Source organism: Sinocyclocheilus anshuiensis, unplaced genomic scaffold, assembly GCF_001515605.1.
Source record: "Sinocyclocheilus anshuiensis isolate Anshui unplaced genomic scaffold, SAMN03320099.WGS_v1.1 scaffold3871, whole genome shotgun sequence".
Classification (NCBI taxonomy): Eukaryota; Metazoa; Chordata; class Actinopteri; order Cypriniformes; family Cyprinidae; genus Sinocyclocheilus; species Sinocyclocheilus anshuiensis.
Window position 1 is genome coordinate 39,502 of NW_015554375.1, and position 15,215 is coordinate 54,716.

Genomic DNA, 15,215 nt, shown 5'->3' on the forward strand with positions numbered 1-15,215 from the left:
CGGACACACACACACAAACAAACACACACACACACACACACACACACACACACACACACACACACACACACTGTACACCTATTTGAAATAATATGGTAATAAAATATATGACAGCATAGTAACATTTTACTGAAGCAGATCATACATTTAATCAAGTATTCAAGTTTATTGAACTTATAAAACACATTTTAAACGAAAATGTTAGTTTTTCACTAACTACGCATAAACGTTGTTTTCGCAAACATGTACATTCACGCTGCTCACATATTATTATAGCTCAGCTCGTGTTGAATACAGTACAATCAGACTTTAGTCATTAATGTATTTTTTAAGATACTGAAAAACACAAATGTCAAAACGTATCCAGTGATTATATATAAAACGCTGTATAATATAAACATTTAATAGTTTTAGGTTGCAATAAATATGAAAAATTATACCTTACATTTTTTAGAGTGCTAAGATGTCCAAATATGAATGAGTAATTTACAAAAATACATTTAGTTTAATTTGAAACAAAATCTCACAGGTCCTCTAGGGGTATTCTCCTATATGTGAAACTGATGGACTGCTTCAGCCCCCTCACAGTGAGGGAGGAGTTCCAGATCGCATGATCTAAGTAAATGGGCTACATCTATTTCAAAGCATAACATTAATGTAAAGTTTAAATAAGCAGTATCCCTACTACATCTGATGTCTGGTGAATTTCAACAAAATCATAATTTTTATTAGATTTATTATGCATCAAACACTTTAGGTTCTTTAAAGTTTTCTTATTTTAAGCATAATTTTCAAAGTTTTAATACCATCTCTCACACACACACACACACACACACACACACACACACACACACACACACACATGTTGTGTTTACATGTTTTATGGGGACTCTCCATAGGCGAAATGGTTTTTATACTGTACAGACCGTATATTCTAAACCTAACACACCTGTGTAATTTAATTAAATTATGTTAATTATTCGAACTAACGGTTGACATTCTACGTTATCCACGTTATCCACCATCACCTTAGAAACATAACATTTCAAACATGCTTTGCCATACAATTACATATATTTATAAATTATTTCACATATTTTAAATCATTATCGCGCGGGGTGTTTATGCCATGGAAAGAAATATTTATTTTATTTATCTTATTTCAAAGCATATTCCAGCTTAAAAGGCTAAATAAAAAACTGTCCATATCTTAGATTATTACTAGGGTGAGCATGTAGCTATGATCTAGTTCTACACTTATATAGTTGTATATGATCGTATTTTTCTGAACCGACCTTTATCAGCATGATAAATATCATATACTATCAATATACTATTGGTTATCTACTGAAAAATATATGTAGAAAGTTACAATATGTGATGTACCCGCTTTGTATGCTGGTCTTTGAAGAGATATTTTATGACTTTTGTAGGCACCAACCCCCATAACGTTCCGGTTCATTTAAAAAGTTTAAGTCAAGTACAGATGTGAAAAGACTTTCCAAAAACGTCCATGTCACCATGACAAGCATTCTTTGAATACCTGCTGAGTCGTAAACCGTGCTTGAATGAAACATCACACGTGAGGTGTTTATCCTGAGAATATTTAATTGCTCTTAAAAAGCACAGATCAAGCTAAATGAAAAAGTGCACACCACACTAGACTCCTGATATCCTGCGGTAGAAAATACCTACACCGTTAAAACATATATACAATATGTTACATTTTAAGGTGGACCGTGTTTCACGTATATGACTTTACTTTTCTTATTTTTACAAAGATTCAATTAATTCCTAGTAAACATGAGTCCAAAACATTATATTACAAAATAATCATGTTGTTGCAGCGTTTTTAAAAATAGGGAATACCAACTCCAAACACTTCCTGAACACCCACCCACACACACACACACACACACACACACACACACACAGACAGACAGTGATGTCATTCAGGAAGGCCAGCAGTTCAGATTGGTATATGTATGTTATTTTTCAAAATTTTTCCCAAAATCAAATATTGTATTGTACATTTGTATAACACTTACTGATTTTAAAGCATAAACATGCTCTAAGGCTTGAATAAAAGGTTACCAAATGTAGTTTCATATCCGTTGTGTTATAACAAAGTCATTTATCGGATCTCTTTGTTTTATAAGACTTACTTTAATACTTCTACAAAGGTTCACACTGCTTTTATAAGTCTGATAAATATGTGGTCAATACACGACGAGACGAGAATCAGGCTACAATTTTATTTTATTTATTTATTTTATTTATTTATTTTTAAATACAACTAAACCACATAAAATATTATTCTTTCTTTTTGACAAACTTACATTTCAAATGATTTTTCCCCCGAGGTGTTCATTATCCGAGTGGAACTGGTTTTATTTGGGGGTCTCAATAATGCAGGGGTCTAGATGAAGCTTCTTAACCGTACAAAGAAAACATATTTTACATTAATTCATCACATGCTTTCCCTCTATAAAGACCCAAAAGACGTTCTAAGGGGGCACAGTTGTAATGTCCTAGTTACCCAGAAAGTGTATACGTCATTTAAGAAAAGGCTCATAATGTATTTACAGAAAAACCTCCTCTCGATCTACTGTGACTGTCATTTTACTTAGGGTTAGGGTTATGGATGACGCTGTTCAAATTTCGTTTGTTGGACTGTATATGTCATTACTATGACTGTAGGCGAGGCCTTCTCTCTAAGAGCGGTCAGCATTCAGCGTTTATAGAAATAAATGAAAATTAAAAAAACTTCTACTTGAGAGCGTTTGACTAAGTCGGTATTTCTTTTTAGGACAATTATCCATTTCCATATCCATACAATGAACCGTCAACACGAAAAGTAAGTCTTGCTGTTTTACACTTACAACTGAAACATATCTAGCCATTGCTCTGAAAGCTACACATTCAGTAAAGTTTGAGGTTGTACACCCTCTTGAAAAGGCTACAGACACAAAATATGAAGGAATTTTTGTGCAAACAAAATCACTATGTAACTGAAGAACCCAAAACACTAAGAAAATTATCATATGAATACAGAAAAACCACTCGTGATCATTTGGGTATATATTTGTAAACGTTGTTTTACTTTTTTTTTCTTACACCGATACATCTACAGCTCTTGTTCAGATAGCTGATGACGATGTTCGCATTTTATTTGTCGTACTCATTTCTTTCAACATTCCCGCTCGACATTAAAGCCTAGGACTGCGTGTACTTCCCATAGGTCACAATTATAATCATCTAGCGAGTGCTACATTTCTTCTGTTTTGTCCACTTTTGTCAGATTTTCTAGAGGGGCTATGTCGACTTGTTGTAATACGATCAAAATTAAGAACCATAACATTATAATACACCCACTTTGAAAAGGTTATAGACATAGTCATTTATACAGGAAATATGTTTTCACAACAGAAAGATGTATCGGTATAACAAATACCTGATACTGAAATACTCTTTTCTAAACTATTGTGAGAGTTTTTAATGTTGATTTGATCGCCTGCCCCACTAGCTGTACACCTTTGTCATTGTTTTTGTACAGTTTTTTAGATGAAGACTATTCTCAGATTTTGGTCAAACATGCGGCGAGTGGTCGCTGGAAAAACAAGAACAAACACAGTATATGAGAATTAAATGAAAGTCGAGAGAGTGTTTAAAACGAGCCTGTGCTTTTAGAGCATTTTCTGGTCTGTCTACGAAGCGGCCACGCGACACAAGGTGTCAATCTTACTATTTCTCTGTTACATGTACATCTTTTTCATTTAGAACGCATAAAGTTACACATTACAAGTTGAAGATGGTGTGGAAACGCTATTTTCTTTGTACTCATCTCTAAACACGACTTTAATAAATCAGTTGTTTTAAGCGAAAGCGATGATTCAATCCGTTTTATTCAGTCTTTGTGATTTAGGCCTCAGCCTTTTAGTTTTGTTCCAGGAAACAGGTACGACTGTAACTGAGCGTTGTCATGTCTGGCTTTAAGAAAACAATAGGGCAGCAGTTTTCAACATCTCATAATTCTTAACAACTGTAAATGTCTGTTTAGCTTAAATATTAGTTTATAGTCAGTTACAAAAGTGTCAGGCGTGAAGCTTATATGTATTTTTAAATAATCATAATAAAGTTACAGGTTTCCGGTAGTTGGGCGATCACTTGACAGAGTGTTACTCAAACAGTCCTCGGCGTTATCTTTTAATTAAAATATTCCATTGAATGTCACTAAGACAAATTCTGTAACAGCGTTCATCAATGAATATAAACGTACAAATCTTTATAGAGGCAATAAGAACAATATGGTCTAGCAACACAAACACAAATGCTTGTTCTAACTCTTTCACACACCAGACTGATCCCTGGTAAGTACACCTAAAATTGCTAGATATCTTGACTTTATCCTAGTGTTTAAAAGCGCTACCGCGCTAGACCTCGTCACACCATTGTGAGATATAAACTGCAAAGTTTTTTCATGGCGTTACACTTTGAAATTTTATGTTTCTATGATTTTGTTAGTTCTTTCTGTTTTAATTTGTTTACCGCAGTTTCGCCATTCTTGTAGTATTTTCTCATCTAATTGTAATTGTTAAGCCTTGCGGTTTGTTTCCTAGTTTTTGCTGTCATGTTAGAGGACTCTTCTTCCATATACGCAATATTTCTGTGAATTTGCTTGATTTAATAAAATATTGCTTTAACCCTTCATTTTCTTTCGAGACATTTACGTTATACTATCCTAGTTTATATCAGATATAAGATACAAGATCGTTTCTTAATAATTCTCTTCCGTCTACTCTCATACATTCTATTCAGCTACTCGTTTTCTTTTCATTCAATTACGTGTACTACATGTACTGCGTAAGACTAGGGGAGAGCGGGGCACAAATAGCTCCGTTGGGAGAGCGTTAGAATGAAGATCTGAAGATCCCTCGTTTGAATCAATGTGCTCATGATCAGGCTGGTTAGCTCAGTTGCTTAGATCATGGTGCTACTAATGATCTACTAAACCCTTTTTTGTTCTCTGGGATGTCAGCTCTGCTCTTTTAGCAAAGTGACGGGTCATCTCATGGAAATCACTGCTGGTTAGACAACTGGCTGACGTGGTGGAAATAGCTCAGTTGGGAGAGTGTTAGAATGAAGATCTGAAGGTCCATGGTTTGGTCCTGGGTTTTGGCAGATGCTTGAAGTGGGCCTGTGACCAAAATTCACTGTGAACCAACCCCGCTGTCTAATTGGCCCCCCATAGCCACAACGCTATCTGCCTTCCAAATGGCCGCCATTGTGAGAGTGGTGGTTCCATGGTGTAATGGTTAGCACTCTGGACTTTGAATCCAGCATACTTCCTTGTGTCAGAAATAGCAAAAAAAGCACAAGCTTGGAGATACTGCTGATGACCCTATAAGTGATTTAGTCTTTGCGGCAATGTGAGCAAGTATCACAGTCGTCAAGGTTCCATGGTGTAATGGTTAGCACTCTGCGCTCTGAATCCAGCGATCCAAGTTCAAATCTTGTTGGTACCTGCTTAAGCCACGAATGTAAACAGGACCTGCTTTGAAACATTTTTTATCAGCAGTGAGCCTCAAAAGCTCAGGTACGGAGCATGACTTCAATGCATCAAAGCGCAGTCTGTCTAGTTAAGGAAGTTAACGTAAAAGGGTAGGTCTCTGCTTGGAGAATGCAGGCATCAATCCCGCTACCTCTCACATGCTAAGCAAGCACTCTACCATTTCAGCTAGTTCCCCTGGCCGTATGAGGAGAGATGTCTTAGCCTTGGCAAATTGGGAAGAAGTCCAGTCAGAACCAGACCAGCACTCCGAGTTCAAATCTCGGTGGAACCTGCGTACTTTTTTGCGGCAGGAAAAGCAAAAAAAGCACAAGCTTGGAGGTACTGCTGGTGACCCTATAAGGGATTTAGTCTTTGTGGCAATGTGAGCAAGTGTTACTGCTGTCAAGGTTCCATGGTGTAATGGTTAGCACTCTGGACTCTGAATCCAGCAATCCGAGTTCAAGTCTCGGTGTGACCTGCTTATGCCACGAATGAACACAGCACCCGCTTCAAAAGCCTTTTTGTCAGCGGTGAGCCCCAAAAAGCTCAGGTAGGGAGCATGACTTCATAATATCAAAGCTCAGTCTGTCTAGTTAAGGAAGTTAACGTAAAAGGGTAGGGCTCTGCTTGTACAATGCAGGAATAAATCCCGCTACCTCTCACACACTAAGCGAGCGCTCTACCATTTGAGCTAATTCCCGTAGCCGTATGAAAAGAGATGTCTTAGCCTTTGACATTGTCTCAAGGTGTAGAAAGTCTTCCATGTTAGGTCATTTTCCTTCTTTTGTTCATGCTCTTTTTGTTCTTTTCCTCTGGTAATTATGATGGCTGCCATCTTTTATTAGCTAATTTCTTCGAATGCTTGCTGATTTCATTCAGTGTTTCTTTAAATTAAACTTTCTGAGCTTTCCTGTTTTCAGACCACACTTTGCATCAACTTCTGTTTTTTTTTGTTTTTTACATGTGCTTTATTACAAATAATTGACTTGGCTTTCACAAGATTTTGATCCTGTATCAGAAGTGACTTTTGTGATCAAGTAAGTTCGCACCCATGAGAATTTTATCAGGGTAAGTACTCACCAGGAACCTTCATTACACATTAAATTTGTTTTTATGCACACACACACACACACACACACACACATACAGATATAAAAAGGCAGCACAGTTTGTCTTTGCACTTCTTTTCATTATGGTCAACGATTCTTGGCAATTTGATGTGTGCAATTGAAACGTCCGATTGACCAGACGTTTTGGACGTCTCGTTCATTCCGCATTCGGGCTAATTGGAGTTGTACTGGCATGACTGGAAATAGCTGCCTATGGGCAAAACTTGCTTTATCTTCCATTTCTGAAATCAGCTTCCTACTTTCATGCGGATCAATGGCAGAACGAGCTGGCTCGTTGGTCTAGGGGTATGATTCTCACTTTGGGTGCGAGAGGTCCTGGGTGCAAATCTTGGATGAGCCTGTGGTGAGGCTTGGTCCTGAAGCTCTTCTGTCTCTTTAGTGTCATAGGCTGTCAGCAAATTTTTGGCAAATTTGGAAGAAGTCCAGTCAGAACCAGGCTGGTTAGCTTAGTTGCTTAGAGTGTGTTGCTAATCAGAATCAGAATCAGAATGAATTTTATTGCCAGGTATGTTTACACATACGAGGAATTTGTTTTCGTGACAGAAGCTTCGACAGTGTAACAGAATGACAGTGACAGAACAAAAAACACAGATAATAAAAAATAGAAAACATCAGAATAATCGAAAACCGGTGAAATATCGGGTGGTGTGTACTTCCGAATGTCCAGCAATTTGTCTCTGTTGAAACTGATTGCAGGGATATAAGTAAAGACAGGACAAACTAACAAAAACATAAAAACAACTGCGGAGCACGCCACGGAGGCAGCCATCAGCGTCGGCGCCATCGTTAGAATCCATCGTTAATAACTCCAAGGTTGCGGGTTTGATCCCCGTACGGGCCAGCCTCTTTTGTTCTCTGGGATGTCAGCTCTGCCCTTCTCGCAAAGTGACGGGTGGTCTAATTGAAAACCCTGCTGGTTAGATCACTGGCTGGTGTGGCTGGAATAGCTCAGTTGGGAGAGTGTTAGATTAAAGATCTAAAGGTCCCTGGTTTGATCCTGGGTTTTGGCAGGTGCTCCCTGTCCTTGACTTTTGTTCGAGGTGGGCCTGTGACCAAAATTCACTGTGAATCAACCCTGCTGTGTAATTGGCTCCCCAAAGCCACAATGCTATCTGCCTTCCAAATGGCTGCCAGTGAGGAAGTGGTGGTTCCATGGTGTAATGGTTAGCATTCTGGACTTTGAATCCAGCGCTCTGAGTACAAATCTCAGTGGAACCTGTATACTTTCTTGCGTCAGGAAAAGCAAAAAAAGCACAAGCTTGGAGGTGCTGCTGGTGACCCTATAAGAGATTTAGTCTTTGCAGCAATGTGAGCGAGTGTCACTGTCATCAAGGTTCCATGGTGTAATGGTTAGCACTCTGGGCTCTGAATCCAGCGATCCCAGTTCAAATCTTGGTGGGACTTGCTTATGCTACGAATGTACACAGGACCCACTTCGAAAAACTTTATATCAGCAGTGAGCCCCAAAAGCTCAGGTAGGGAGCATGACTTCATAGCATCAAAGCGCAGTCTGTCTAGTTAAGGAAGTTAACGTAAAAGGGTCGGTCTCTGCTTGGAGAATGCAGGCATCGATCGTGCTACCTCTCGCATGCTAAGCAAGCACTCTACCATTTGAGGTTATTCCCCTGGCCATATGAGGAGAGATGTTTCTTTTGTTCATGCTCTTTTTGTTCTTTTCCTCTGGTAATTATGATGGCTGCCATCTTTTATTAGCTAATTTCTTCGAATGCTTGCTGATTTCATTCAGTGTTTCTTTAAATGAAACTTTCTGAGCTTTCCTGTTGTCGTACAACACTTTGCATTAACGTCTGTTTTGTTTTTTTTTGTTTGTTTTTTTACATGTGCTTTATTACAAATAATTGACTTGGCTTTCACAAGATTGTGATCCTGTATCAGAAGTGACGTTTGTGATCAAGTAAGTTTGCACCCATGAGAATTGTAACAGGGTAAGTACTCCCAAGGAACCTTCATTACACATTAAATTCGTTTTTCTGCTCACACACACATACAGACATAATGTACCATAATGTATGTATCGCTGCAGCCCGGAGACCTCCAAGTGGGAGGGACTTACGCCGCAAGTAGATTGGGAGACCTCCAAGTGACGGAGACGAGTCTGCTTACAGACAGGAGGTTAAAGAGCTGGCTGTCTGGTGCAGTCTTAACAACCTGGAGCTGAACACACTCAAAACAGTGGAGATGATCGTGAACTTCAGGAGGAACCCCCCTGCTCTCCCTCCACTCACCATCATGGACAGCACTGTGACTGCAGTGGAGTCATTCAGGTTCCTGGGCACCACAATCTCTCAGGACCTGAAGTGGGACACTCACATCGACTCAATTGTTAAAAAGGCCCAACAAAGGCTGTACTTCCTTCGCCAGCTGAGGAAGTTCAACCTGCCACAGGAGCTGCTGAAACAGTTCAAACAGTTCTACTCTGCCATCATTGAATCCATCCTCTGCACTTCAAAAACTGTCTGGTTCAGCTCAGCTACCAAATCTGACCTATGAAGACTACAGAGAGCGGTTCGGACTGCCGAGAGGATTATTGCTGCTCCCCTGCCCACCCTTCAAGAACTGTATATATCCAGAGTGAAGAAAAGGGCTTAGAAAATCACTCTGGATCCCTCGCATACAAGCCATCTGCTTTCTGAACGTTTGACATCTGGTCGGAGCTACAGAGCACCGAATACCAGGACAGCCAGGCACAAGAACAGTTTCTTCCCCCAGGCAATCTACCTTATGAACAATTAAATGTCCCCCCTCTCCCAATCGTTCAATAAAAATGTGCAATAACCTTATATTCTATTTGTTACCACCCCACATCCTAGTACATCCCTACATCTCATTCTATTCTATTCCTATTCTATTCTATCAATATCACAACTGTACATACAATTTATTTTACTTTTCAATTAAATTTTCTCTTTTTGTTTATTTATATTTGCATATGTGTATTTTTATTCTCATGTTATTTTTATTGTCTGTGTGTTGTTGTTGTCTCTGTGCACTGGAAGCTTGTGACACTAAAACAAATTCCTTGTATGCGCAGGCATACTTGGCAATAAAGCTCTTTCTGACTTCTGATTATTATGTATGCATGTCATATTTGAGCTTTTGGAATAAACCGTATTTGTGGATGTATGTTTTGTATGTCTTATTCTTTCAATTTTATAAAAAGGAATATAAGGAGTTGTTTTGTGATTAGGTAAAATAGGTCGAAATATTGACTTTTCTGTAATTTGTTAGTTAAAATAAGTGAAAAGGTGAAAAACTGTTAAAAAAAAATACTCTTTCAATTTAATTTGTTTCAATTAATTTCCCCCTTTTTTTCCCTATTATTTTTCTTCTCATTTCCCCTTTCGCCCTTGTTTTTTTTCTTCTCATTTTTTCTTTTCCCCTCACCCACTGCAGTCCCTTTTGCCCTATTCTGTCGCGATTGGTCAAGTAGATGGACTGCTAATCCACTGTGCCCTAAACGCCTTCTTCCAATTCTGCCTTTATCCACCGAAGAAAATGCAGCACGAAACAGAAAAGAAGTCTCTTTTGTCAACAAGATGTTAAGCTTCCAGAGAAGCTGGCAAAAATTACATTACAGCTGTTTGTAACTCACTGTCACTGGACATCTGCTATCTGGAGATTCAAGGTAAGCATTTTCAAATTACAAATTCGTGACATTAGTGTTAACCTATTTGTTCAAACATTAATTCATGGTATGTAAGAGGTCTACGCTTGTGTAGCAAGGCAAGCTAATTAAAGTGTCGCTAACTAACACTAGTTAACCCTTTGATGCATAACGGGTCTAAAGTTTTTATTTTCTATATCTTTGCAATAATTTAATTGCATCATTCAGTATTCCAAGTATTCATTCCCTATGTTATTTCAGTCATGGCTGAGTGATTCTTTGCTGAATGTATTTGAATCATTTATTATTCCAGGTATTCATTAAATATCTAGTTTTTGTTTTCAACTAATCATTATGTTCATTTTTTTTCCTTTCTTACTTTATATAGAAACACAGTTTTTGTAATTATACATCAAAAGCTTGCAAAATTATACATAAATTTTTTGCAAGTAGGAATATATTTATTGCAGAAAACTATTAACCTGCCACATATTTCACCACTCAACATGTCTGCTTTTGTATATTTGATGCAATATATATTTTGTATATTTTACACACACACACACACACACACATATATATATATATATACATATATATGTATATGTGTGTGTGTGTGTGTAAAATATAAAACTAAAAAAAAACTAATTCTACTGTTGCTATATTAACACATATTAACTACATTGATTTGTTCCCCAATATTGTTCAGATATGACCAAAACAGGCAAATCCTCTGCCTATTGGAATGACATCTGCCATAGGTATGCCCAGGGCACCTTCCAGTTCAGTACAGGCAAAAGGCCTGGAAGCAGAAAATGGAAGGAGGTCCTGGAGCGGATTGATGCCTGTCCCCTGCAAAGGGGGAATAAGGTGGACCTGTTTGGCAGGCACATAGTTTGCACTTGTGGGTTCCATAAGGTAGGTATATGATATAATATATCAAAGGCATGATAAGTCCATGTATCACGTAATAGACTATTTTATGGACCATCCCCTGATCTATTCTCAGAGTGCACAGTTCTACAGAATAATTGGTGAAATTATTTAACATGAATAGTATGACCTTCTTTTGTTCCTAATATTCATTTTCTCCCAGTCAACAGATAAGGTCTTGATTGAGTCAGGGCCTAAGTGCTGACCACTCAGCTAGCCCTGTACAGGAAATGTGTGACCTTCCTCAGGCCAAGGACCAGTGGCACCAGTTCCTCCTACCTCCAGTCATCAGTAGAGGAAGTTCACAGTGAGGAGTGGGCACGACGGACCATCCAGTACCTCTCTGACTGTGAGCATCATTTGAGAAAGGTTGCCCTGGTCCAGTCTGCAACGACACCTGCCTTTTCTGCACCTGCACCCTTCAGGCCACTTCCACTCGCCCAGTGGTTTGAGACTGTCCACTCCAACGACATCCTCAGCCATTTGGACGAGATGAAGGGGGTGATTACCTCCACCTATGGCCGAATCCTGAAGATGGATTCTACTAAGAAGGTACAATACATGAATGTTTGAGCATGAGGTTTATTTTCAGCCAGATATAATTTCATCATAATGCATTTGTGTTATATATATTGTAATGCACCATAACAAAACGAAGAAAATGTATAATTAAGCCTGTCAGAATGTCTTAATTTTTCCTTCTGTTTGTTTTTCAGATCACCAAAAAGCTGGCTGGTGGCATTGGGGACACGGCTGCATGGATGACCAACATTGGCAATGAGCTCGGCCAGGTTCTGAACAGTGTTCTGACAACAGCTGAAGGCTCAGGACTGGAGGAGATGTGCCAGGGCGTCGTCAGACGCTACCAGAATGCTGGCGAGCCAGAGCCTAAGGTCATCTATGTTGACCGGGATTGCTGCAGTCAGTCAGGTGAGATTTTCAAATTACTACTTTATCAAATGTGCATTGCAATATATTTTTGCAATATAAGTTAATAGTGGTGTAAAAAAAGTTCCCCTTTCCCTATTGGTGATGGTAATTAGTATTATTATTACAGTCAGTGTAATGAAATTGTAATAAATTATAATGACTGAAAAGTATGTTGAAATGAAATCAAATGCATGTTTTGTTTTTTCCCCTCCACAGGTGCATCTGCGGTGTTAAAACTTTTTCGGCCATGGAAGTCTATTGTAAGGCTAGATATCTTCCATTTTATGAGAAGATTCAACTGTGGCCTTTCTACAGAGCACCACCCTCTCTATGGTACCTTTTGTTCAAAACTTTCCTCCTGTATCTTTGAGTGGGATCAGGAGGATGTGAAAGAACTTAAGGCGGCCAAGAGAGGGGAGTGGAAGAGAAGCCATGTGGAAGAGCAGCCATGGTGGACAGGCTCCCACTGAGGCACAGCTCAAGGCCAGCATCAGTCCAGGTGAACTCGCAAAGCACTGTAGGCGGCGGACGCGCAAGGCTAAGGAGATCCGGGTCATGATTTCAGGGCTGCTGGAATCAGTGTGGGAGCTAACTGACACTACAGGGTTTCGCCTGGTTAACCCTGACAGCATGCACCATGTCTGGGAGATGCAACAAAAACACCTCGAGTGCATCCAGGACCCTCCACATGTAGAGTTGTACACAAAGACAGGGACACTCCAGAAGGGTGGCAAAGTCTTAAACGTGCTTAGGTGTGGCAGGGGGTCATCCTCGTTTGAGAGTTTTCACCGCCACGAGTGTGCCTTCATTCCTGGTAAATTCTAAATGTTAAATTGCAGTATGTTCTGTAGATTTTTAAGTTGAAAAGATTGCTATTGTGTCAACATTATAGAAGTAGAACCCTGGGTGCTACCTGGATTTGGCTTGTTTTCATGGAATTTACTACCAGTATCATTATTATGTGTTACTGTTCTATAAATGTGTCATTAAATTTGTATGTCCTCAGTTTAAAATAATTGCTGACTGAATCTGTGCATTTTCATTCTTAGGATGGAGATGCAATGCCATGCACACACAAATGTACATGTTAGAGGGGGCCTCGAGGTGGAACATGAGCCGGGCAAAAGAAGCTGTATCTGTGGTGGGGGCCTCAACCCTCAGGACATTTGATGTCTGCACAATGTCTCATTTAAACAACATGAGCCAACGGGTCCTTGGTCGGGCTTTGATGCCAGAATTTACCCCTCCAGGAAAACCCACTGGTAAGATATCTCTCAGGGAAATGCTGAGCATTGGAGTATTCCTCTCTGTCTCCTGTGTTTGTTTGTTTGTGTGTGCGTATGTGTGTGTGTGTTTGTGTGTGTGTGTGTGTCCTCTCCCGGGCAAAAGAAGCAGTATCTGTGGTGGGGGCCTCAACACTAAGGACATTTGATGTCTGCACAATGTCTCATTTAAACAACATGAGCCAAAGGGTCCTTGGTCGGGCTTTGATGCCAGAATTTACCCCTCCAGGAAAACCCACTGGTAAGATATCTCTCAGGGAAATGCTGAGCATTGGAGTATTCCTCTCTGTCTCCTGTGTTTGTTTGTTTGTGTGTGCGTGGGTGCGTGTGTGTGTGTGTGTTTGTGTGTGTGTGTGTGTCCTCTCCCCATTAACAATGTTTTAAAAATTATTGCAGGGGAGCGCATTGCAGTGGAGTACTTGTTGGCCCAATCCAATAGAGGCGACCAGTTGATTGCACACCACAATGACATGCCTGAAGTCCCCCCAGAGGAGCCCGAAGAGGATAGTGAAATTGACACGACTGTGTGCCATGCAGCTGACCTTAGGGCTGATGACTCTGACCCTCCAGTAGCTGTCGTGGAGGCCCAGGTGACCAGTCAGGTGGGTCCTCTACTCAGCCCAGGCAGCGCACATGGAGAAGGCAGAAAGCTGCACAAGAGGATGAGGAGCGAGTGGCTAGAGGTGAACCACCACGGAAATTACTAGCAAAGGATATATATCACTGTATCTGCAAGCAGTGTGGGCTGGCAAAAAATAAGACAACTAGCCACACTCAGCTGAAGGGCCGGTGGTATTGTCCAGGAATGCCATTTTGCTAAAAGGAGCTGAAGGAAAACCACCACAGTACAGATTTCAGTCATAAAAGTAAATGTGTGATGAGGTTGTCGAGTGGTTAAGGCAATGGACTGCTAATCCATTGTGCTCTGCATGTGTGGGTTTGAACCCCATCCTCATCGTTCCACTCCTTTAGTGGTGGTTCTCAATCCGCTCTGCACCTTTTGTGTATTGTCCTTATGTGACGCACTCAGTTCAGTATGTCGAAGTTAGGTATAAACGGAGGTCGGAGCCAACTCCAAATGGGTGGGACTTGAGCCCCAAGTAGGCTGTTCAAACTTCATGGGGCTTTTGATTGATTTATTTAATGTCTTGTACATGACATAGAGTTACAGCTTGTACACCTAATCTAACCCCACCCTAAACCTACCCCTTACAATAATGCAAAAATAGTCATTGTTGTACAGTATCAGAAGAATTACGCTATATTGATGTGCGCATGCTCGCGGCATAAGTCCCTCCCACTTGGAGGTCTCCCAACCTACTTGCAGAGTAAGTCCTTCCCACTTGGAGGTCTCCCAAACTACTTGCGGTTTAAGTCCCTCCCACTTTGAGGTCTCCGGGCTGCAGCGATACATACTTGGTTCGTTGAGTGCTCTACTAATGAGCTGATGATCTGAATACGGTGTGTTAAATAATGGAGGCACGCAGGGTGACAAGGTGGCGATTGGTCAAGTAGATGGACTGCTAATCCACTGTGCCCTAAACGCCTTCTTCCAATTCTGCCTTTATCCACCGAAAAAAAATGCAGCACGAAACAGAAAAGGAATCTCTTTTGTCAACAAGATGTTAAGCTTCCAGAGAAGCTGGCAAAAATTGCCAAGGCTGACTGTATTTCAAGTCATCCTGGTGGGCTATTGGGTAAAGTTTTCAACCAGCAATAATCACGCCTCGGATGTACCTCATAATCTACAATATTGCCTCTGC

At 40.1% G+C, this 15,215-nt stretch overlaps 5 non-coding genes across 5 annotated transcripts; all 5 read left to right on the forward strand.

Annotated features, from left to right (window-relative positions):
- The first annotated feature begins 5,957 nt into the window (after nucleotides 1-5,957).
- On the forward strand, nucleotides 5,958-6,029 carry trnaq-cug (transfer RNA glutamine (anticodon CUG)). Its single transcript has one exon. It is a non-coding gene; the product is annotated as a tRNA-Gln (tRNA).
- Nucleotides 6,030-7,618: 1,589 nt separating this feature from the next.
- trnaf-aaa (transfer RNA phenylalanine (anticodon AAA)) lies at nucleotides 7,619-7,691 on the forward strand. The gene has a single exon. It is a non-coding gene; the product is annotated as a tRNA-Phe (tRNA).
- Nucleotides 7,692-7,827: 136 nt separating this feature from the next.
- On the forward strand, nucleotides 7,828-7,899 carry trnaq-uug (transfer RNA glutamine (anticodon UUG)). Its single transcript has one exon. It is a non-coding gene; the product is annotated as a tRNA-Gln (tRNA).
- Nucleotides 7,900-8,013: 114 nt separating this feature from the next.
- Nucleotides 8,014-8,085, forward strand: trnaq-cug (transfer RNA glutamine (anticodon CUG)). Its single transcript has one exon. It is a non-coding gene; the product is annotated as a tRNA-Gln (tRNA).
- Nucleotides 8,086-14,328: 6,243 nt separating this feature from the next.
- Nucleotides 14,329-14,410, forward strand: trnas-gcu (transfer RNA serine (anticodon GCU)). The gene has a single exon. It is a non-coding gene; the product is annotated as a tRNA-Ser (tRNA).
- Nucleotides 14,411-15,215: the final 805 nt, after the last annotated feature.